This window comes from Mobula hypostoma, chromosome 5, assembly GCF_963921235.1.
Source record: "Mobula hypostoma chromosome 5, sMobHyp1.1, whole genome shotgun sequence".
NCBI classification, from domain to species: domain Eukaryota; kingdom Metazoa; phylum Chordata; class Chondrichthyes; order Myliobatiformes; family Myliobatidae; genus Mobula; species Mobula hypostoma.
In genome coordinates, this window is record NC_086101.1 from 70,546,522 (window position 1) to 70,570,861 (window position 24,340).

Below are 24,340 nucleotides of genomic sequence, written 5' to 3' on the forward strand. Positions count from 1 at the left end.
AGAAACATTTTTGTAAGTAAACTACAGGCCTAAAACAAGTCTCCTAGTGGACATTACTCCCAAGACATGGTCTTCATAGTTTTGCAGTTTTGGGGGAAAATATCAGATGCAGAACACAATTTGTCACAACGAATGTGCTTTCTCTGGAAATAGCTCAAGGATTTGTAAGTATTATCTGTTATTATCTATAATATTAATAATCTAAAATATATAGTCTGAAAAGGGCTGTTGGTGATGTAAGCATTCTCCCTACTTAGCAAATTTACAAAATTCATCTCTTCAATATATTCCCACAGGCATTTTTTAAAATTTTTCTTAATGGTGCTTTTAAAGTAACAGAAGAATGTGATGTTAAATATCTCCCATATATTAATCATCAACATATTAAACTGACAACCAAGTCAGTCCCTGTACGAACTCAGTTGCCACATACGATATCCATTACCTTCTGTACATGTTAGCTTTGCTAAATTTTGTTTAATAGTTACGTGACCTAATTTAAGGTAGTTTTGTACTGCAGATAGTTTCTGTCTTACTTGTGGGGTCATGGGGCTACATAGTCTTGTTATTATGCGAAAATCCAGTGGGAGCAGAAGAATTAATCTGGCCAAATTGTAAAAACTATTTTTTACTCATAATGCATATTACAGCAAGGTTATGGTGATTTTAAAATATTACAAGGGTTATTGATTAAAAGAAAATCATTGACATCTTTGATTTCTAATTATACTTTAGCAGTTAGACTTCTAACTGAATTAAATGATAGTAATTGAACAGTGAATACCTTGTGATGTCAAGTGTTTATTATAAACTTTTGACAATTCCTGGTGCTTTATTGAAGCCATTTGCTCTGATTATTTCCTCATAATCAATTTTGAGGTAATTTTGTGTATTTTAATGACACCTTCTATTCACCTATGTTCATATATTCGATTAAGAATTGAATTGAGTTGTTTTTGGTGCACTAAAACATAACTGTGGGTTCAAAGGTTCAATTTAATGTCAGAGAAATGTATACAACATACATCCTGAAACGCTTTTTCTTCGCAAACATCCACGAAAACAGAGAAGTGTCTCAAAAAATGAACGACAGCCAAACGTAAGAACCCCAAAGTCCCCCCAGCTCCGCCCTCCTGCACCTAAGTAGCAGCAAGCAACAATCCCCCCTTCCCCCTCCAGCAAAAAAAGCAAGCATCAGCACTCAAGCATGAGTAAAGAAATAGCAAAGACACAGACTTGCCGTTACCCCAAAGATTTTGTGTTTCACACTGGCATTCAACATACCACAGGTTCTAATAAGGACTTTTAACATCATAAACCAGCGAGTGGGCAGACATAACAAACAACTCGCTGGTTTACGATGTTAAAAGTCCATTATGTCGCTTTCTTCGAGCTCTGTGCTTGAAGATCACAAAGATCTCGGGTCTTTGGGCCCACAACCGTAGATTTTCTGACTCCCCGGACGACACACGTGTCTCCTGCCATGAACTGACCCTTGATCTGCCCGTCTCCAGAGCCCCGAGATCTTGGGCTTCCAAATGCGAGCCAGAATCTCAGTCCGAATCCTTGGCGTGCCGAACAGTGACCAGTCTTGCAGCCCCAAGAACAGGTCCCATTCCCGCAAAGAACCAAAGTCAGCGTGTAACTCCAGGTCAGGGTCTTCAAAAGAACCCTGAAAGGGAAAAACAAAGATATTAAAGATGGAAATAGAGCTGTTTTCGAAGATTCAAGCAAAGGAGTCACCGTTTAACACCATCTTAACTCCGCCTCCGTCAGGAGGTAGTGTTCGTTTTCCTGTCATTTGCAAGGCTCAAGTGCGGAGTGTGATGGAATACACCCCACTTGTCTGAATGAGTTCAACACCTGTAACTTTCAAGAAATTCACTGCTCCAGACAAAAAGAACTATCCTGATCATCTATTCCGTCCAGAAACTGCACAATATTTATGCAGTATGAACCATGCATGAAATGCACAGCAGTTAGTAATACAGTACTGTTTAATTTACTAAGATACACTGCAAAACTTTGTGTGCCATCCAGGCAGATCAAGCCACTTGTAAATACATTTAGTCAGTAGAAAGAAAACAGAATACTGTTGCAGCGAAACAGGAAGTGCAGTCCAGGCAAATCAAATCTGATGGCTATGGTAAGGTAGATGGGAGAATTTATTTTCAAAATCAGAATGAGGTTTATTGGTCATTGACTTATATGGTGTGATATTTGTTGTTTTGGGGCTGAGTGAATGCTGTGCCTTGAATGCCTTTGAGTAGCAGTTTGCTCAACACAGCAGTATAGAAACTGTCCTTGAGCCTGGTGGTTATACTTTGAGAGTATTACCATCAAGAAAGAGAAGGGTATTATCGCAGGTTCCCCAGCAAGCTTTACAGCATCTTGATTTGAATACATTGTTTTTCGTTGTTTCTGGGTCTAAACTAAAATTATCAGTGTCAGAGTACCTTCACTAGTGTTTAAGAAGATGACTCATCGCCACCTTCTTGAGGATAAGCAATAAATGATTGTTTTGCAAGCAACGTCTTAAGCATTGAAAACAACTAAATACAAAAAAAAAAGTGCCAAATTGAGTTGCACTACCTTAAGCCCATCACCCCTTCTGGGGCAGAGGCCGCTGACAGCAGCTTGCCGGAGTCCTGTGTCCTGAGCCAGTCTTTCAAGTTGTCCCCACGTGTAGCACATCGATGAGAAGATCCTTCCTCTCCCAGGAACAATGACTTTGGAGCTTCTGTAGCTCCAGGTTTTTACAGGATGGGGTTGCTAGCTCGTCCTTTCACAGCCAGATTTGGGACCATCCATGGCGGAGTGGAGTTGCACTAAGAGATGGTGAAATTGGTTTAAAGTTAAGTGTGCAAAGTGTTACTATTGTTCTCAGCTCAGAAATACATTGAATTGTATCCTTATGTTTTTATGGCACAAGTCCCTGTGGGAGCCATATCACTGTAACGCAAATTCTACCTCTTTGGTGAGGTGTACTGACAAAAGAAAATGATGCCCATTAAAGGCATGTTCCTCCCAATGGTGGCCAAGTAACAGCATCACACAGTTAATCCTGGGAAAATAAGAGGTTGTAGAAAGAGGGTCTTCATAATTGTTCATTTCTGTGCTGCCTCATTTGGAATCAGCTGCCTTCTTAGAATCATCCAACCATACCTTGCCCTGTGCTTACACTATTTGTGTGGTAATTGTTGAGCCAAGTATAACTTAGCTTTCCCACCAGTTACACGCTCCAAACAGCAGTTGTTAACTTAAGCCCCATTGTGTCTGAGCCGTCTCCAGTGAGTTCTGGGACTGCTTTGTGAAGTGTCCCACATGAATTTTTAGTTGGCATGTAAATTAGAAATCATAGCACATAAAATAAAGTTCTAAAAAAATTACTCTTTGTGTTTTTTTGAGTGAATGCTCAAAGATATCATTCTGGGAACATTGAGTTATATTGTAAGGGATTCAAGCATGTGTTGCATGACAATTAATGTCACGGGAAAACTTCAGATGTACTAACATGGATTGTGACTGAAGTGCCTTGGCCAATTTTATCATTGGCACAATTTTATCCAGAGATGATAATAAAATTTACTCTGAATGAAATCAAGTAGTGAGAAAAATCAGTGCAATGTGCTACAATTTGGATGCCACAACAACATAGCAATTAGCGTGATGTTATTACAGCTCGGGTATCAGAGTTCAGAGTTCAATTCTGGTGTCCTCTGTATGAAAGTTTTGTACGTTCTTCTCTAGAGCATGTGGGTTTCCTCCGGATGCTCCAATTTCCTCCCACAGTCCAAAGACGTACTAGTCAGGAGGTTAATTGGTCATTGTAAATCGTCCCATGATTAGGTTCCGGCTAAATAGGATGGTTGCTGGGCAGCGCGGCTTGTTGGGCCGGGAGGGCCTGTTCCACACTTTATCTCTAAATAAAACGAAAACACCTAAGTAAGTAATTTCTAGGCATTTATATCTTGGCAAGAAAAAGGGATCTATTTTTTGACAACATTATAGTTACTTCATTAACACCTAAAATTGGAATGATGGTGAGAGTTTAGATTGACAGGACTTCGGTCAGGACATTCCCTTCACTATCTTACTCTGATTTTAATTGTGCTTTATTGTTCAGCTCATATTAAGGAAAATGTGTAAAACATCTTTTGGTTTTTGTCATCTCAATCTATATTGTATTTTCATTTATTTGATAGCGCAATTGACTTCTATTGGTATAGTTAAAGTTAAAGTCTGTCCCGAGCCTTGTGCCCATCAGGCCGGTGCATATGCCGGTTTCTGTGGCGTGAAGCGACTGAGAGTACGAGACTCCCCCGCGGATAGGATGCCAGTCTATCACGAGGTTAACCCCCAGCGTTTCCCTGTACCCATTTTCAGCTGGGTGGACTGGAGCAGTGTGTTTAAGTGCCTTGCTCAAAGACACAACACGCTGCCTAGGCTGAGACTCGAACCCACGACCTTCGGATTGTGAGCCCAATGCCCTAACCACTTGGCCACGCGCCACACTCTGTTGGTATAGAATGCACTCTAAAAATAGGGACTGAGGTAATAATGCCAATAAGCAATGCATGGAGCATGTTGCAAAATGTCAGGTGGAAGCAGGAAGATGGTGAGGCACTAACATTTTTCATTACCGGGGTTAAACTGCCAATGCCAGTATTTATTGGTCATCTCCAATTGCCCTTGAGAAAGTGGTGAAGAGCTGCAGTCGTTTGGGTAAGGGTACTGCCAGAACCCTTACCCAAACGACTGCAAGGGTATTCCAGGATTGCAAGTCAGTGAGGATAAAGATTGGTGATAAATTTCCAAGTCAGGTGATTTGTAAGGGTTTGAGTGAAATCTGCGGGTGGTGAAGTAACATATGCATATTGCTGATGTTCTTTTTTGTAGAAGTTGTAGTTTGTGTGATGTTGTCAGAATAATCTAGATTCATGAAAGTAGTGAATTTTGAAATGGGAGGATGGGTACACTGCAGCCACTGTACTCTGAGGGTGGGGCCATTGACCATTCAGGGAGGTGGACAGGAAAACAGTCAGGCAGAACATTATCTTGGTGGGACGACTGAATGGATACAGAGAGGAATGATGGTCATGTAGAATAATGTAAGTAATGAATCCTTTTAAAAAATATATAAGGGGTTACCCATTTATGACAGATATGAAACATTTTTTTCTTTCACTGATGTGTGTTTGAAACTCTCTTCCTCTATGGGCCGTAGGTATTGTGTCTTCAAATATTTTTAGGCAAAGGTAAATAAATTATTGACAAGCGAAGGTTGAGGGGCTAATAGGTAACTCAATTCTTGATGAGCAAGGGTTGAGGGACCCCTACCAAGATTACTATATGATAGATTACCAAAGATGTTGGGAATCCAGATATGAGGTTACAGTTGGATCAGCCATAAATTTATTGATTGGTAGAACAGGTTGAGAATCCATTTGGCCTAGTCCTGCTCTTAACTCATGTAGTTCACTTTATCGTGGGTGATACTGGATTCTTTAAAGTCATAAGAGCTGACCTCATTTAGGCAAATAAAGAGCACTATGGTATTCTCCCGACTCGCGCCCTCTAGACTGTGCAAAGCTTTTGAGATATCAGGAAATGAGTTACTCAACCTCTGATCAGCTTTTATAGCCATGGGCCAGATGAGGTTTGCTTATTGGTGACTCAAGGATGTTGATAAGGGGTGTTGAGATGCTAGTGAATGTCATGTGTAGATTCCACACTCAGGTTGGAGGAACAACACCTTATATTCCGTCTTGGTAGCCTCCAACCTGATGGCATGAACTTTGACTTCTCAAACTTCCGCTAATGCCCCACTTCCCCCTCGTACCCCATCCGTTATTTATTCATCTACACACATTCTTTCTCTCTCTCTCCTTTTTCTCCCTCTGTCCCTCTGACTATACCCCTTGCCCATCCTCTGGGTTTTTCCCCCCCTCCCCCTTTTCTTTCTCCCTGGGCCTCCTGTCCCATGATCCTCTCATATCCCTTTTGCCAATCACCTGTCCAGCTCTTGGCTCCATTCCTCTCCCTCCTGTCTTCTCCTATCATTTCGGATCTCCCCCTCCCCCTCCCACTTTCAAATCTCTTACTAACTCTTCCTTCAGTTAGTCCTGACGAAGGGTCTCGGCCTGAAACGTCGACTCTACCTCTTCCTAGAGATGCTGCCTGGCCTGCTGCGTTCACCAGCAACTTTGATGTGTGTTGCTTGGAATTGCAGCATCTGCAGATTTCCTCGTGTTTGTGTCATGTGTAGATTATCAGTTTCTCTCTTGTTTGGGATAATTGTCTGTGCCTTCTATGTTGGACACATTGTTTACTCTTTCCAAATCTATATCTGATGTATTGTAGGCTTTGTTGCATGCGTGCCTAAACTGATAAATCTGCTGAAGATTTCAGAATCAGGTTTATTATCACCGTCTTAGGTAATGTAAGATTTGTTGTTTTTTGGCAGTACAATGCAGTGATAGAAACTTACCATAAATTACAAAATAAACCAATAGTGCAAAAGAAAGGAACAATAAGTTCTGAAGTTGGATAATGGAGGGGAAGTTGCTGAGTGTGGGTCTTCAGGCTGCTGTACCTTCTTGCTGATGGTAGAAACAAGATGATGACAGATCTCGGTGTCTAATGATAGATGAACGTCTTGAGACGCCACTTCTTGAAGATGCCCTCGGTGGTGTGGAAGCTTGTGTTTGTGATGGAGCTGACTGAGTCTCCCATCCTCTGCAGTCTTTTACAATCCTGTGCATTCGAGGTTCCATACCGGGCTGTGATGCAACCAGTCATTACCATACCTCTATAGAAATCCATACATTATCCAAGTGCAGTCTGACCAATGCATTATAAAACCTCAATATTACATCCATGCTTTCATATTCTAGTCCTCTCGAAATGAGTGCTAACATTGCATTTGCCTTCCTTACCACAGACTCAGGCTGCAGATTAAATCCTGCACAAGGACTCCCAAGTCCCTTCGTGCCTCTGATTTCTGAGTGTGCTCCCCATTTTTAAATTCATAAAATCGACTGCGCCTTTATTTTTTCTACCAAAGTGCATTGCCGTACACTTCCTTTCCTGTCAGCAAGGCATTTTGTAATGATCAATAAACCAATTGTTTGGAATTAAATGACCTTGCCCGGTGTCTCAGAGCTGGGTGTGTCTGTACCCACACCAGCCCTGCCCCTGCCGCTCCTTCTCTGCCACTTCTCCCACAACCCTCCCATGGCGCTCCACCCTCGTCGTTCTCAACATCCTATACTCCCACCAGATCTATAGACTTGCTCCCAAGCCATGTTGAAAAATACAGTACTTTGCAAAAGATTTAGGCACAGTAGCTATATATATATATATATGCCTCAGACTTCAGCACAGTACTGTATAATGTGCAAACAAGCAGTCCCAACGCCAGCCCCTGCAGAACACTACTTGTCACTGGCAGTCAACCAGAGGAGGCCCTCATTTTCCCCACTCTTTGCCTCCTGCAAGTCAGCCAATCCTCTGGTATCTTTTGCGTAATACCATGGGCACTTACCTTGTTTAGCAGCCTCATGTGCGATACCTTGCGGCGCCTTCTGAAAATTCAAGCAAACAACATCCATTGACTCTCCTTTGTCTATCCTGCCTGTTACTTCCTCAAAAAATTCCAACAGATTTGTTGGGCAAGATTGTCCCTGAAGGAACCATGCTGATTTTGGCCTGTTTTATCATGTGCCTCTCAGTACCCCAAAACCTCATCCTTAATAATGGACTCCAATGTATTCCCAAACCACTGAAGTCAGGCTATATGGCCTATAAATTCCTGTCTTTTTGCTCCTTCCCTTTTTAAAGAGTGGAATGACATCTGTAATTTTCAAATACTTGGAACTATTCCAGAATCTATTGATTCTTGAGAGAACACTACTAACGGCTCCACAATTTCTTCATTTTCCTCTTTCAGAACCCTGCGGTGTAGTCCATCTGGTCCAGGTGACTCATCTACCTTCAGACCTTTCAGCTTCCCAAAAAAGTTCTCCTCAGTAGAAGCAACTATGCTCACTTCTGTCCCCTGACACTTGAATTTTTGGCATGCTGTTGCTGTCTTCCACAGTGAAGACTGATGCTGAATACTTATTCAGTTTATCCGTCATTCCTTTGTCCCACATCATAACCTCTCCAGAGTCATTTTCCAGTGATTTGATGTCCTCTTTCACCTTTCATTTGCTCTTTATATATCTGAAATGAGCTTTTGGTATCCTGTTTTATATTATTGTCTAGTTTACCTTCATATTTAATCTTTCTTCTCTTGTTGCTTTTGTAGATGTTTTCTGTTGGTTTTTAAAAGCTTCTCACATCTCCAGCTTCCCACAAATTTTCAGTGTATTGTGTGTCCTTTCTTATGCTTTTATGCTGTCTTTGACTTCCCTTGTCAGCCACCATTGCCTCATTTTCCCTTTGGAATGCTGCTTCCCGCTTTGGATGAATATATCCTGCGCCTTTCAAGATACGCCCAGAAACTCCAGCCAACAGAGCTACCCCACCCCCTCTGCCTACCTGCCTGTCTTTTCAATGCAATGTGTATCCTTTGATGTTCAGCTTGCAACTGTGAACTTCAATCGAGCATGTTCACAGTGTCTTACCTCCAGTTTTCTAATGCGCTACAAGATCATGTATTCCGTATAATACTTGCATTCAGTTATTGCACTCTCAATCCTGATTTCATCATCCTTTCCATGTTGCTTCCGTGTTACCGGAAGTTCAATTCTTACCCCTTTCCAAACATTTTGTCTATTTATTCTGGAGACCTCTGCAACCTCTCCTACACTCTCTTTCCTTTTTACTTCATGCTCCCTTTTCCGGTCTGTTGAAGCCACCCTCCCTCCTCTATTATCTAATTTAAGGACACACTTCAACCCATCACATTGACTGCAATTTTGCCCTATTAACCACCAATCCTTCCTTGTAATCTTACTACCCACTGTAATACTAGACTAAATATCTGATCTTGAACAAGAGGAAATCTGCAGATGCTAGAAGTCAAAGTAACACAGACAAAATGCTGGAATAACTCAGCAGGCCAGGCAGCATCTATGGAAAAGAGTAAACAGTCGACGTTTGAGACCACGTAGAAAAAGATTTAAACCATTAACATTGAGCATCAGGATACCAGTGGTATTCCACTGATTTCCACATGTCAATGTAGTGTGTTAAACAGCATGGTTTCAACTCCCCTTCGAAAGTTGTCTTACTTTTTAACATGCTAAAATTACAGAATAGACAAGGATTTTCAATTTTAATTTTGGATTTCATGGGTTGTGGAACTTGACAGTGAACTTGTGGTAACAGCAGGTGATGTCAATGAAATATTTCTGTTGGATATGTATTAACAGTGTCTGTCAAAGATCTACAGCTTCTTGCATCTACTGTACATTCTTCTGAGGTTGTTGCATTTGATGGCAGTTAAATGCATAAGCTAAAAACAAACTGCTAGAAGAACACAGTGGGTATTTCTTATTCCAGATCCCAGTATCTGCAGTCTCCAAATGTTTAAGAAAGTTGGTGGAATTTTTTTTTTTGTACAACCTACGATAATGTTGGCTCTATCAGCAGCAGTGGTAGTCAAGAGGCATTGAGGCTTGGGTTTCTGCGTCTGGCTGGTTTATGATGAGTGTTGGATATGACTGACTGTGAACCTGTGGCCAACAGTGCTCATCACACATGAAGATTTCCACTCCATTGCTATGTAGCCACTGTGTGGCCACAGATAAAGATTCTTATATATCTCTTTTTAAAAATTCTACACAGCTGCCATGATGCATTTATTCTGCAGTAGTACACCCTTGCAAGAATTTTGCTGCAGCGAACATAGCAGTTGCAACTTATAGACAAAGGATACACATTTACAAACACCTCTCAGAAAACTAGAGAATATCTTTCTTGTCCAGAATGGGATCCAGGATCAGCCATGATGGAATGGCAGAGCAGAATGGCCTAATTCTGCTTCTATGTCTTATGGTCTTATGGACCCAAACCATGAATATACAAATGAAGTTCATTATTAAACAATTAAATATGAAACAAGATAAGCATGCTTTATGTATACTAGATGCCGTTGAAATAGTTTCAGTTTATACCAGTCAGGATTTCCAAAATGAATCTTGTATGTTGTGTTCTACAGAGCTTATCCCAGCAGTGGAACGAAGTCAAAGTCATTGTCAGAGAGTCAGGTAGAATGGGAACAAACCACACTGCTCACCAAGTTCCCATTGACCAGCTGGGGATCTTTCTATAATGAATCCATCTTCCCACACTTGGCACACAGCCTTCATTCCTCTGCAGTTCAAGTGCTGGGCTAGGGACTTCTTAAATGCTGTCAGCAAAACACTCTCAAGTTGTTCATCTCACTGTCTGGATGGGTGAAAAAGTTTCACTCTCAGGTACCAATTGTTACCCCTTACCTGAATCTTTGTCCTCCAGCTTTATCTCCCTCTGATACAGGAATAGTCTTAATGACCTACTCCATCCACCCCTAGCTGTCATAAGTTTATATGCCTCAATTATGTCACGTTCCCCCCAATCTACTCTGCTCCAGAGAAATCAAACCCGTTCTCCACAAACCCTCCTCATAACTGAAACCATCCATCCCGAACAACATAATGTCAGCATCCCCTACACTCCCTCTGGCTGCCTTCTGGAAAAAGGGGGAAGAAGTGGAGGACACGGTGGAAACTCATGCTAATTGTTCTCTGCATGAGTGCTTATTGTTGCTTGAATTTTTAACCATTGCAGAAGTTCTAAGAAAACATTGATATACTCATCTACCAACCACATAAAAACCAGTTTGCCAATCACCAACATCTCAAATAAACCATCAGTGCCCAGAGTGGGTATGACTGTGCCAATAGAAAGTTTCTGCTGCATTTGGATTAGTACACTGGCCTTCAGCAGCACAGCTGCAGTATTGGCTCAAAGTCAAAGTCAAGTTTTCTGTCATATGCACAGGTGCAATGAAAACCTTACAGCAGCATCACCGGTACATGATACTGTTTCAGCAATACTCACAGAAGAACTGTGGCCGTGGTGTGGCTAAGTTGGACTGTTTAGGATTTTGCCAGTTGGTGCAAGAACAAAATGGATGAAGGGAAATAGCTGTCCATGAATTTAGTGTTAAGGGACCTCAGGGTTCTGTACCTCGGTGCAGGCTCAAAGGGCTGAATGGCCTACTCCTGCACCTATTTTCTATGTTTCTATGCAGGACTAAGGCCTTTATATATTCAATGTACGGAACTACTTGGTATCGCATCTAGGGACCAAGGTTGCTTGGTTTTAAACAAAATGTAAGAGACCTCAGAGAATATTGAGTTGCTTATTCATTCTGTATTTCAACAAAGGTCATTGTATATGAAGTTTTTTTTTCTCTGTGGTTTAAGTTCATATTGGATTCACCTGTGTTTGAGGAAAGGTATGTCATGCAACATCCCACTCTGAATAGTTGCTGTTTTGCTCGCATTGTAAAGTAAATGTGGAGTACTGAACAATTTTCCTCCCATTTTTGTAATCATTCAGCTAGTATTACTGCAACTATCTCATGTGATAAAGATCTTTTGAGCTTTAGAATATTTCACAGATTGGAGCAAGTTTTACTATTTGAAAAGTAATCTTGAAGTTGACATTAGGATTAATTCTTCAGATGTTCCAGCATGGTTTTTCTGGATGGTGCAGCAATATTGGTTTATATTGAATTGAATTGACTTTATTTCTTACATCCTTCGCATATATGAGGAGTAAAAATGTGTGTGTTACGTCTCCGTCTGAATGTGTGATGCACAATTTATAGTAAATAGTATGTACAACAGGACAGTCAATATAGCGTAGAAATACAATTGTATCAGTGTGAATTAAACAGACTGAAGGCCTGGTGGAAGAAGCTGTCCTGGAGCCTGTTGGTCCTGGCTTTAATGCTGCGGTACCGCTTCCCAGATGGTAGCAACTGGAAAAGTTTGTGGTTGGGGTGACTCGGGTGCACAACGATGCTTCGGGTCATCCAGATTGTTTTTTTTCCTAATATAAGACCTCTGACTTTAACATTCTCTTGGAGAAAAACACTTGTTCTTGGATCAGAGAATTCAGATAGGTCAGAGTACACAGATGAGAGTGCTTAGTAAACTCACATCTGTTGGCAAAGATATAGAAAATGACCCCAGAATGTCTGCATTCGAAAATAATGCACATCAGCAAATAAGGCCACATTCAGAAGGAACTTCAAGATATTCAGTTCAAGAGGAATCATAATGAGGATATAAATTTAGTAATAATGATTCAAAGAGTAATGTTTATCATGTTCACTACTAATATGAAATGTTTAGTAATGAAAGCTGACTAGAGTGCAGAACATTTGAAAGAGGTATAATTACTGAATTCTTTCTATCTTTTAGGGGCAGATGTGAAAGGTTTATCTTGAAAGAAAAAAGTGCTGGTCAATATTTCAAAAGAGGCTTACTTAAAACATAAACAAGAGAAAATCTGCAGATGCTGGAAATCAAAGTAATAAACATAAATTGCTGGAGGAACTCAGCAGGCCAGGCAGCATCTATGGAAAAGAGTGAACAGTCGATGTTTTGTGCCAAGGCCCTTGGTCAGAACTGCAGAAAAAAGATGAGAAGTCAGAGTAAGAAGGTGGGGGAAGTGGAGGAAGAAGTAGGTGACAGGTGAAACTGGGAGAGGGGGAAGGGTGAAGTAAAGAGCTGGGAAGTCGATTAGTGAAGGAGATAAAGGATTGGAGAAGGAGGAATGTGCTAGGTGCAGACAAAGGCCATGAGGAAGGGGACGGGGAGGAGCACTTGAGGGAGGTGATGGGCAGGTAAGGAAATAAGGTGAGAAAGGGAAATGGGAATCGGGAATGGGGTGCAATTACCGGAAGTATTTAATCTAATTTATTACTTGGTGAATTATATTCTGGAGCTTGATTGATCTGTGTCACTAAGTGGATCATCTACAGTATATGCATTGCTCCAAGCAAGGTTGTGGGACATGCTGGTGCCAATCAAAAGAGAAAAAGTTCCACCAAAGTGTTATCAGGCAGCAATGGCGAATTCTGATATCGGAAGGAGGAAAGGACAAGTTAGCTGAAGTTGGAGAATTTGATATTGTGTCCTGGAGACAGCAACATGGCCAGATCGGTTGTTCTTGAAGTGTGTATTGGTCCACAGTGTAACAACGCAGAAAGCCATCGACAGAAACGTCAAACTGAGAGTGGGATGGTGAATTAAAGTGGCAGACAAATGGAAGCTCAGGCCACCCCTGAGGATTGAACACAATCTATGTTTGGTGTCTCCATTGTAGAAGAAGCCACATAGTGAACACTGAATGCAGTACACTAGACTAGAGTATTTGCAAGTGAATCGCTGCTTCACCTGGAAGAATTGTTCAGGTTACTGGACTGTGGGAAGGGAAGTAGCGAAATGTTGCTTGGGAAAGTGCCATAAGAGAAGTGGTAAGTGGGGACAGAACAGTGGACCAGAGAGTATGAGAGGGTGATCTCTTTGAATTGCTGAAATAGGAGGCAAGAGGAATATGTGAGTGAAACATTGATGGAAAACAGGTGAGAAGGCAGGTGTATGGGGTTAAGTGGGATCCAGGATCAGCCATGATGGAACGGAAAAGCAGACTCGATGGGCTGAATGGGCTAATTGTGCTCCTATGGAACAATAAATGTTTCTGTCCCCTCCTGAAATGCCCCCTGTGAGCTTACTTCCAGAATCTTTCAAGGTGGAGAATTTCAGACCAATTCCTGTCTACTTCTGTTTTAAATGACTGCCTCTTCTCTTGTGACAGTGTTCCCTTGTTCAGGACTCTCCAAATAATGCACAAGTAAAAAATAATTTTATGGCTGAAAAACATAAGATTTGGAAGTAGATGAGAGTTTAATTCTGAGGCTAGAAACAGAGCAAACAAGTAATTGTTCCCAGTAATTGGGTTGGCACTTTATATATGCTAAATTGTGCAAAAGCCTATGATTTAATCTGCAATGCAAATTTTACTGAGAGCAGAAGAGTTTCCAAGGTCTCGACAAAATCTGTGTTTATTGCAGGCTGAGAACAACTTCAGAGAGTTGGTAAATGCTTTCACAGCATTCCTTATAGATGAGGAAGAGTGGGAGGGTCTACCCATGATACCCCAGACGTCCCCACCGTCACCATTCTTGCTACGTACACTGCCTCCCAGAACACCCTTGCCCCATCTACTCAACAATAATCCTCCACCATCCTAGAAATGGTCTCCACATCATTTGGACTTGGAAAGAAGGTCATCCTGTTCTTTGAAGTCAGCGAGTATATTAGACCTCCCTGATCCTCTGTCCTCTTTGATATGTTTTATTAAACATAAAATTATGTTTTATTCCAGACAAGGAACTTGGCAGCTCACAAGACATATGCAATAGGTTCAATTAAGCTCCTTATCCTTTGAGGTAAACCAACTTAAAGGCTTCATGCCTGAATTTCCATCACTCTCCTTCACCCTACTTCTCATCCCAGTAAATACCTCGGCCAATGTCTCTGGAAATTGAAAGCTGATTACCATAATGTTTTCATTTGGGTTTTCATTAGTCATTTGGACCAGTCAAGTTTTGGGTGATTGTTATTTGGACACTGAGTATAAGAATCAGATTTCCTGATTAACTCAGGCAGAGATTGTCACACAAATTCAATCCCTCAGCAGGATGCAAGCTTGAATGATTTTTTTTTCCAGCTTCCTTCCATCATGGATGGTGATTTGAATCTGATTCCTGATTGTGTGCGTCATTACATTGCATTTCTACACTGCTTTTGCAGAGCCCTCAGCATTGTCAAGGACCACCCCCACAACTTTGACCTCCTACTGTCAGGCAGAAGGTACTGCAGTATAAGAACGGGCAGTATTAGACTGAGTAACAGCTTCTTCCTCCAGGTTGTGAGACTTCTGAATATCTTGCTATCACCCAGTACATATTATTTATCTCAATGCCAATAGCATTATACAGCTATATGTCGTATACTTTTTGTCCACTTGCACATCTACAGAATATTTTATTATTATGTAAATAGTATTGTGTTAATACCATTTTAGATTAGATTAGATTCAACTTTATTGTCATTGTGCTGAGTACAGATACAAAGCCAATGAAATGCAGTTAGCATCTGACCAGAAATGCAAAGAATAGTGTTATTTACAAAATAACTGCGAATAAAAAATAAGTGCTACAGCACACAAATAGAAAAGTACTGAGACAGTACAGTATGTGTGCAATACGTGCTGTATGTGATTTAAGTACTGTGTTTCTCCCCTTGCTCCCGGGGAATGTTGTTTCATTTAGCTGTATACATGTGTACAGTTCACTGACAATAAACTCAAGCTTGAGAGAGGGTCAGATAGCTCAGGTACCAGGATTAAGAAAGAATATTTTCTGTTTCTTTGCTATTTCACAAATATAGTGACTTTTTAAAAAAATCAAGAATGACAGAAATATTGGTGCCATAAACTCCAACTAATAATAATGTATTGCAAAAAATTGAGTATATGGGAATATTAACATATAAGAAATATGATTTTGGTAAGGCACCATGTAGAAATGCCAAAGAAAGTTTTGTACCACTAAAATTTCTTTCTGTTCCATGCATCTCCTTCCTCTGGCCCTCCAGAGGACGGTCTGGAAGGCAATGCAACATAGTATAAACTTCAACATTCCAATTCATCATTGCCTCTACATTTGTCTTTGAATTTTGGTGCCAATCTGTGAACTACTGAAATTCCACCTACTCCTCTATGTTCAAGGATCATACATTCCATCTATTTCAAAGCAATGTTATTGATACATATTCATTGCAGATATTTGATGCTGATATATTTTATCCCGTTTATTATTTTGGGTCTTGAATAACTGATTTTAACAATGCTCTGTAATTATGCTCCGCAATGCTTTTATATCATTTTCTCATAACTCATCCTCTGGTAAGATGAACTATGAGCAGAGGAGAGTTTGTTTGCTTTCCATTATCTTCTCTCAGGTTACATGTTGTTTTTATCAACTTTCACTTTGTGAAATACTAAAATGAGCATAGAAAAATTACTTTAACATATCTTGGGGCAACATTTTGTGTGTATTACTTTGATTTCCAGCATCTGCAGACTTTCCCTTGTTTGTGTCTTAGATAATATTAGAATAAATGATAAGTGGCAGTAAAATTCATGCAGGAAAATTGAAGTTTTTAAATTATATTTTTGCAACAAGTTTGTAGAAGATTCAATAATCCTACAGTGAGCCAATAGATAGGTGCTTATAAAATCATCGGAACATTTTACCAAATTATTTTCTGCCTTTTGTAGACCCCTGTTGCTGTTGATTGTTATAGATTGTTTTGCTAGTCAGTGCATTTTGTACAAATAGCTGTGGATAGCATTAGCACCACTGACTCACACTAACGTCAATGTGTTGCCAGAAACATTGTGAAAATATCCTGCCAGGGATCATTGTAAAATTACTAATCATTTCAAGTAATTTCAGCGAAGATGTTTTTTCAAGAACAATTTAGACAAGGCTGTAAAATGCATTTTGTGAGTAAATATACTTGCACACATGTAGCCGGCTGAATTGTAATGGGTTTTCCTGCAACAGCACCAAACCTATTTGGTTAGTCTTCAGTATTTTATAATTCATACAGTGGTTGTTGATTATGTAATTGCTGGAGGTAATGGGAGGTAGATACAGTTACAGCTTTCAAAAAACATTTGGACAGGTACTTAGGTGGGGAAGAGCAGAGAGTATGGGCCTATCCAGGCAAATGGGATTTGTATAGATAAGCATCATGGTCATCATGGACAGGTTAGCCAATGAACCTATCTTTTAACCTATTTTTATGATGTATTCAGCAACTATGACTCAGCTAATAGGCCCTTCAGCAGCAACTCATCCTAACTGAGCTTATCCAATTTGCCATATCCTTGTATTATCTAAGTGTTGTAATTGTACCATCCTATACTGTTTCCTCTGGCAAATCATTCCATATACCCACTGCACTTTGTGTGAAAAACTTACTCATCACGTCCACCTTATATCCTTCCCATCTCAGTTTAAACCTGTGCCTCTCGTTTTAGACTCAACTACCCTCTGACCATTCACCTTATCTATGCCCCTCATGATTTTGTTAATGTTATAATGTTACCCTCTGCCTCCTACGCTCCAAGGAGAAAAAGCCACACTCTAACCCAATTTCTCCTTATAACTCAAGCCCTCCAGTCCCAGTAATATCCTTGTGAATCTTTCCTGCTCCTTTTACAGCGTAATGACATCTTTCCTGTAGCTGCTAACCAGAAATGGGCACACTACTCCAAGTGTTGTCTCACCAACACTTATACATCTGTAGCGTGATGTTCCAGGTGGCCCTACCATTTACTATGTCCTGTCATAGCTTAACTTACCAAATTGCAACAATTCACAGTTGTCCACTTTGAATTCCATCTGAAATTCTATTGTAATCTTAGATTACATTTTTCACTGTCCACTAGACCATCAAATTTTTTATTATCAGCAGACTTAGTAATCATACTGCCTATGTTCTCATCCAAGTTGTTAATGTGAATAACGAACAAGAGGGGACCCAGCATCAATCCCTGCAGCACACCACTGATCAAAGGCTTCCAAACTAAAAAGCAATCTCCTACTACCACATTCTGAATCCAACAACCAAGCCAATTTTCATATCTAATTGGCAAACTCACCCTCGATCCCCCGTGATCTAACTTTACAGACCAACTTACTGTGCCAGCCATTGTCAAAGGTCTTGCTAATGTCCATGACAGTTCAGTAAAAACACTATTTACATAAAACATAGAAACTTACAGCACATTACAGGCCCTTCGGCCCACAATGTTGTGCTGACCATGTAACCAACTCTAGAAACTGCTCTATTTTTTCTAAGCTCCATGTAACTATCTAAGATCGCTTTTAAAAGACCCTATTGTATCCGCCTCCACCACTGCTGCCGGCAGTGCATTCCACACACTCACCACTCTCCGTGTGAAAAACTTACCCCTGACATCCCCTCAGTACCTATTTCCAAGCACCTTAAAACTATGTCCCCTCGTGTAACCATTTCAGCCTTGGGAAAAAGCCTCTGGCTGACCACATGATCAATGCCCCTCATCATCTTATACACTTCTATCAGGCGACTCTGTCGTTCCAAAGAGAAAAGGCCAAGTACACTCAACCTGTTCTCATAAGGTACGTCCTCCAATCCAAGCAACATCCTTGTAAATCTCTTGTGCACTCTCTCTATAGTATCCACATCCTTTCTGTAGTGAGGTGACCAGAACTGAACATAGAACTTCAAGTGGGGTCTGACCAAGGTCTTATATAGCCGTAACATTACCTCACGGCTCTTGAAGTCAATCCCACAGTTGATGAATGGCAACTGTCATGTGATCGGCAACAATGAATTATCAATTAAGGCAGGTTTCATAAAAACAAACAAGCATTTGTTAAACTCTGCTCAACAAATAGCGAAAAGTATTCAAGTGACTAACTTAACCAGAAGTTAACTGCTATAAGGCAACTCTGGAACAGTTCTTAAAAGGGTAAATGCGAAAACAGTTCTTAAAGTGGTAAATTCGAAAGTCCAAGCAACACATCTATAATTTGGCAACCTGGCAGCAATTGGCGAAACTGCCGGCACCAATCTTTACATCTTAAAATAGACAGGAAAACTCCGTTTTAAAATGAAACTGCGTCATGACCAATACGCAGCATAATGGTGTAGCATAACGAAGCAAACAACAACTCAACTGAAACTAACTGTGTCACCAGGGTTTCCCTTTATATACCTGTTGAGAACAGGTCATCATGTGACCTCACACTGGTGGGAAAATTGCATCATGTGACCTCCACAAGACCATTACATCATGCTCATAAGACAGTCACAAGATACCCAGGGGGTATGTAACACAACACACCATATGCCTTCTTAACAACACTGTCAACCTGCGCAGCAGCTTTGAGTGTCCTATGGACATGGTCCCCAAGATCCTCCAAACTGCCAAGAGTCTTAACATTTATATTACATTCTATCTTCTAATTGGACCTACCAAAATGAACCACTTTACACTTATCTGGGTTGAAGTCCATCTGCCACTTCTCAGCCCAGTTCTGCATCCTATCGATGTCCGTTGTAATCTCTGACAACCCTCCAGACTATCCACAATACCCCCAACCTTTGTGTCATCAGCAAACTTACTAACCCATCCCTTCTATATCCAGGTCATTTATAAAAATCACAAAGAGGAGGGATCCCAGAACAGATCCCTGCAGAACACCACTAGTCACCAACCTCCATGCAGAATACAAACCATAGACATTTTTATTTATAATTTTCCAGTAGTAATTTTTTGCAATTACATTGTTCTCTTTTTGGAAATCTCACACGCAATTCCTTCAGTGTAATTAATTCAGGCTCCAGTTATGATTCCTCAGGCACCCCTCTGGTTATAATAATTGGCCAATTCATCCTGACCCTTTGTTTTCAGTTTATTGCCAAATCCTCTTTCTATAACATGTACCTACTCTCCCTCAATCTCTGCCGATGAGGGTGCAGAATGGCCTTGTGTAGTTGACTGAATGAATGAAGTAACTGACTGAATGAGTGAATGAATGAATGAATGAATGAATGAATGAATGAACTGAATGAATGAATGAATGAACATACCTGACTGAATGCCTTTTTGTAACCCAGGTGACTTCCAGCAGTTCCCTTTTATGTTCTCCACTAGTTGCACATTCAAACATTATTTTTATATAAAACAATTCTTGACTCTGCTTAATAAAGTTATGTTTTTCTAAATGCTCTGAACTTAGTCCCCTTAAGGATTCCAGCATTTTAGTGACAGCTGATGTGAGGCTAATTGGCCTTTTACTCTGTTCACTCTCTCCCTGGAGGCATTACAAAAGCCATTTTCAATTCACTGGAATGTTTCCAGAACCTAGGGAATTTTAGAAGATGACAACAGATGTCCTACCACTATCTGAAAATAAAATACTGCCGATTCTGGGAATCTGAAATCAGAAAGAAAATGTTGGAATTATTCACCAGATCATATAGTGTCTGTGAAGAGGGCAAAGAAATTAGCATTTATGATCAATGACCCTCATAAATATTCTGGAGCCACCTCTTCTCATCATATAATGTTAATGTATAATTAGAATATTATATTTTAATTTAACAGCTGTCATATTGGTTAGCTTGTTTTTTTTCACTCTTATGAATTTAATAGTTCTATACTCCTTGCTCTATTTGCCCCCAGTTACCTACCACTTCTGTTATATTCTAGATGCGATAGGAACACAAATAGAAAATATTTAACATCTCCAGCCATTTCCATCAATATTTTTGTTTTAAACACAAGGGATTCTGCAGATGTTGGAAATCCAGTGCAACACACATGAAATGCTCGAGGAGTGCAGCATCAACAGAAATGAATAAACAGTCAACGTTTCAGGCCAAGACCCTTCATCAAGATAATTATTAAGATGATTGATATTTTTAATTGTCCTTGGCTGGTTTCTAAAGTTCTATTGATCCTTAGACCAGCTGCACATCTTTACAATTTTATCAGCTTTCTGTTTCAATCTTGTTTCCCTCATTTAGTTAGCTGGAGTTGGATTGCTTGTCCTATAGACATTATTTCTTGATTGAGAAATAATGACTGTATGTGACAAGTGATTTCAGTGTCAAAGAGAGCTTAGCTCAGAAAAAGGTCCATCAACCAGATCATCTAATACATGTCGACTGTTACAAATATATTTATTTTACATGAATTCTACCCTCACCGAATTTATTCTCCTTACATTCCTATTAATTCCCTCAAAAGTCTACACTCACCCTCATGCTAGGGGCAATTTAGAGTGGCCAGTTAACCACCTGACCTGCGTATTTTTGGGATGTGGGAGAAAACCAGAGTGCCTGGAGGACCGCATGGTTATGGGGATAATGTGCAAATTCCACACAGACCACACCAGAGGTCAGGACTGGTGGCTGGGTCTCTGAAGAGGCAGTTTTATTAGCTGTACCTTTCTTTAAAGGTCTGTTACTGCTTATCTATTATCAAATGGTCCCTCATAGCTGAGAGTCCACGGCACTAGTTTTAGACTTAAATTTGTCATTCTCACACTGGATGTGAAATTCTAATGTGCACCAATTTCCTCAGAAGAGATTAGTAATTAATCCTCCCTCTTCACACATGACTAAACTTTAAATACTATAGTGTGGTTAGGTACAATGTCTATAGGCATCTTAAAGCATTGAAGAAACAATGCCAGTGCTGCTCCCACTAAATCCTCCAGCTGCATTGACAGGAGAGGTGAACTCATATCTGACTTTACTCGGCCCAGAAACTAGGAGACTCTAATTGCACACAGCCTGTTGTTCATGTTGTCCACATGCCTGACAGGAGACCCTAGCACTACTGGACAGACAGTTCTGATGAAATACTACTGAACTGGTATTATCTATTTCTCTCTATCCAGACTTGCTGCCCAACTGGCTGAGTATTTCCAACTTTTTCTATTCTTATTTCAGATTTCCAGCAGCTACAGTTTTAAAATTTTCAACTAGTTAGATGCCAGCTGTCAAGAGTTGAAGGAAATCCAATGTCTAGGCCCCCTGGAAGTGTCTCCCTGTGCAAGTGTTGCCCAGAGGACACAGATGAGGAATGATAGTAGGCGAGCATGGAGAAGGCTGGTACAGATGGATGGTGAAATGTCCGGCCTATCACACCGAATGATTATTATGGTTAGGAAATGGAGATGTCTCTTTGCATCTTTAAGCCAATCCAGAAGAGCAGCATTCCCTCTTTGCAGGACGTCTGCTTTTCTGCAGCAACCACCATCAAAAATTCCTTGTTACAAGCTCGACATGAATTTCTTTTCAGCTGTCGTGGACACATAAGCAAAAGTTATTCAACGTGTACATGTCTCTGGAAACTCAGCCAGATATTAAACCAAAGTTTCTAGAATTACTCGGCAGGCAAGGCAGCAGCTGTACAGACTGAAACAAAATTAACATGTCATGCCGATGATCTTTCATCAGAATTGAGTGGAATTGGAAGTAATGTTTAAAAGAAAAGAAAGCAGTGAAGAAGAGAACAATGAATATCTGTGTTAATTAAAATGTCTCTTTAACAAAAGAGTAATTACAGATACATTGGCGATGTTCCACTGATGTAATGTATTCATCCACTTTCTGTTGCCTTTATTATTGCAGTTTATTTCTAGTATTGTTGTTTTGTTTCCTGTATAGAGTTCAAAATCCTCTATTATATTTTTTTCTTTTACCAATCCTTTTGAAACTTAATCTTTGCTGTGTTTGGACCTTGCCCAGACACATCTCTTTTGTTCCTTTTCTCTTTATTTCTTCTTCCATCTTTCCCATCTGGCCCTCGTGCTTTATCCTTTTCCTTATGAGCTCTTCTTGCTCTTCCTTTTGCTGGAGGACTCAGGCAATGGCCTCTTTGTCATTTAGCTTAATTGTATAGGGTGCAGCAGATATTAATGAAATTTGAAATCCCTGAAGTATGAAGAATGTTTGGGAGGCAAGACTGCTTAAGAATGTGAACTTCTTAGACACTTGTTACTGGCCATAACATGGATATTGAGGCAATGGCACACTTTGCAATTAATGAAGACACACACAAAAAATGCTGGTGAATGCAGCAGGCCAGGCAGCATCTATAGGAAGAGGTGCAGTCGACGTTTCGGGCCGAGACCCTTTGTCAGGACTAACTGAAAGAAGAGTTAGTAAGAGATTTGAAAGTGGAAGGGGGAGGGGGAGATCCGAAATGATAGGAGAAGACGGGAGGGTGAGGGATGGAGCCAAGAGCTGGAAAGTTGATAGGCAGAAGGGATATGAGAGGATCATGGGACAGGAGGCCTAGGGAGAAAGAAAAGGGGGAGGGGGAAAGCCCAGAGGATGGGCAAGGGGTATAGTGAGAGGGATAGAGGGAGAAAAAAGAGAGGAAAAAAAGGGGAAATAAATAAATAAATAAACAAACAACAAATAAATAAATGAATAAGGGATGGGGTACGAAGGGGAGGTGGGGCACTAACGGAAGTTAGAGAAGTCAATGTTCATGCCATCAGGTTGGAGGCTAGACAGATGGAATATAACCTTATATTCCGTCTGGGTAGCCCCCAACCTGATGGTATGAACATTGACTTCTCTAACTTCCGTTAGTGCCCCACCTCCCCTTCGTACCCCATCCCTTATTCATTTATTTATTTGTTGTTTGTTTATTTATTTATTTATTTCCCCTTTTTTTCCTCTCTTTTTTCTCCCTCTGTCCCTCTCACTATAACTCCTTGCCCATCCTCTGGGCTTCCCCCCTCCCCCTTTCTTTCTCCCTAGGCCTCCCATCCCATGATCCACTCCATTCTCCAGCCTCATATTCCTTTTGCCAATCAGCTTTCCAGCTCTTAGCTCCATCCCTCCCTGTCTTGTCTTCTCCTATCATTTTGGATCTCCCTCTCCCCCTCCCACTTTCAAATCTCTTACTATCTCTTCTTTCAGTCCTGACAAAGGGTCCCGGCCCAAAACGTCGACTGTATCTCTTCCTATAGATGCTGCCTGGCCTGCTGCATTCACCAGCATTTTTTGTGTGTGTTGCTTGAATTTCCAGCATCTGCAGATTTCCTCGTGTTGCAATCAGTGAAGACCTTTGGTTTGTAAAGAAGAATTTAGAATACTGTACAAGTGAATCTGTTGTTGGCTGAATATTAAGAAAACCGCATAATACTGAAAGCCTATACATCATCGCGATTTCGTTGTCACTGCTGAAAGTAGAATAAAGACCCTTTCCTCAAATATAGAGCATTAGGAACTTTCTTAATATTGTCAGGAGCAGAACATTTTAAGAGAAGATATTGATTGGTAATTGGTGGCTGTTGTTTAGGAAGATGGAATTGACCTTGATGAGCAGTAATCCAGGTGCAGGTGCAGAGTAGAAAGTTTACTTACAGAAGAAAATAACACTGTTCCATGAAGTGCGCAAGTGACTGGGAAGCTGTTTTTATCACATTGTACTCCAGGAAACAGCAATTTTTCAGTGCAGGGCACTGAGAGAAGTAAGCACAATGTACTGTATTTTATAGGCCAATGCTGTTATATACTGGGTGAAGAAAAATATTTTTGCCAGGTACAGTCTTATGTAAGACCTTTCTACAAACTTGAGGGGTAGCCATAGGCGCTCCCATGGCCCCAGCTATGCCTGCTTCTTCATCAACTACGTCGAACAATCTATGTTCAAAGCCTTCCCAGGTTATAGTACCCAA

At 40.5% G+C, this 24,340-nt stretch overlaps 1 protein-coding gene across 1 annotated transcript in view; it reads left to right on the plus strand.

Annotated features, from left to right (window-relative positions):
* The window catches only part of gpc6a (glypican 6a), an 822,751-nt gene that overhangs the window by 759,545 nt on the left and 38,866 nt on the right, over nucleotides 1-24,340 (plus strand). The window lies entirely within an intron of this gene.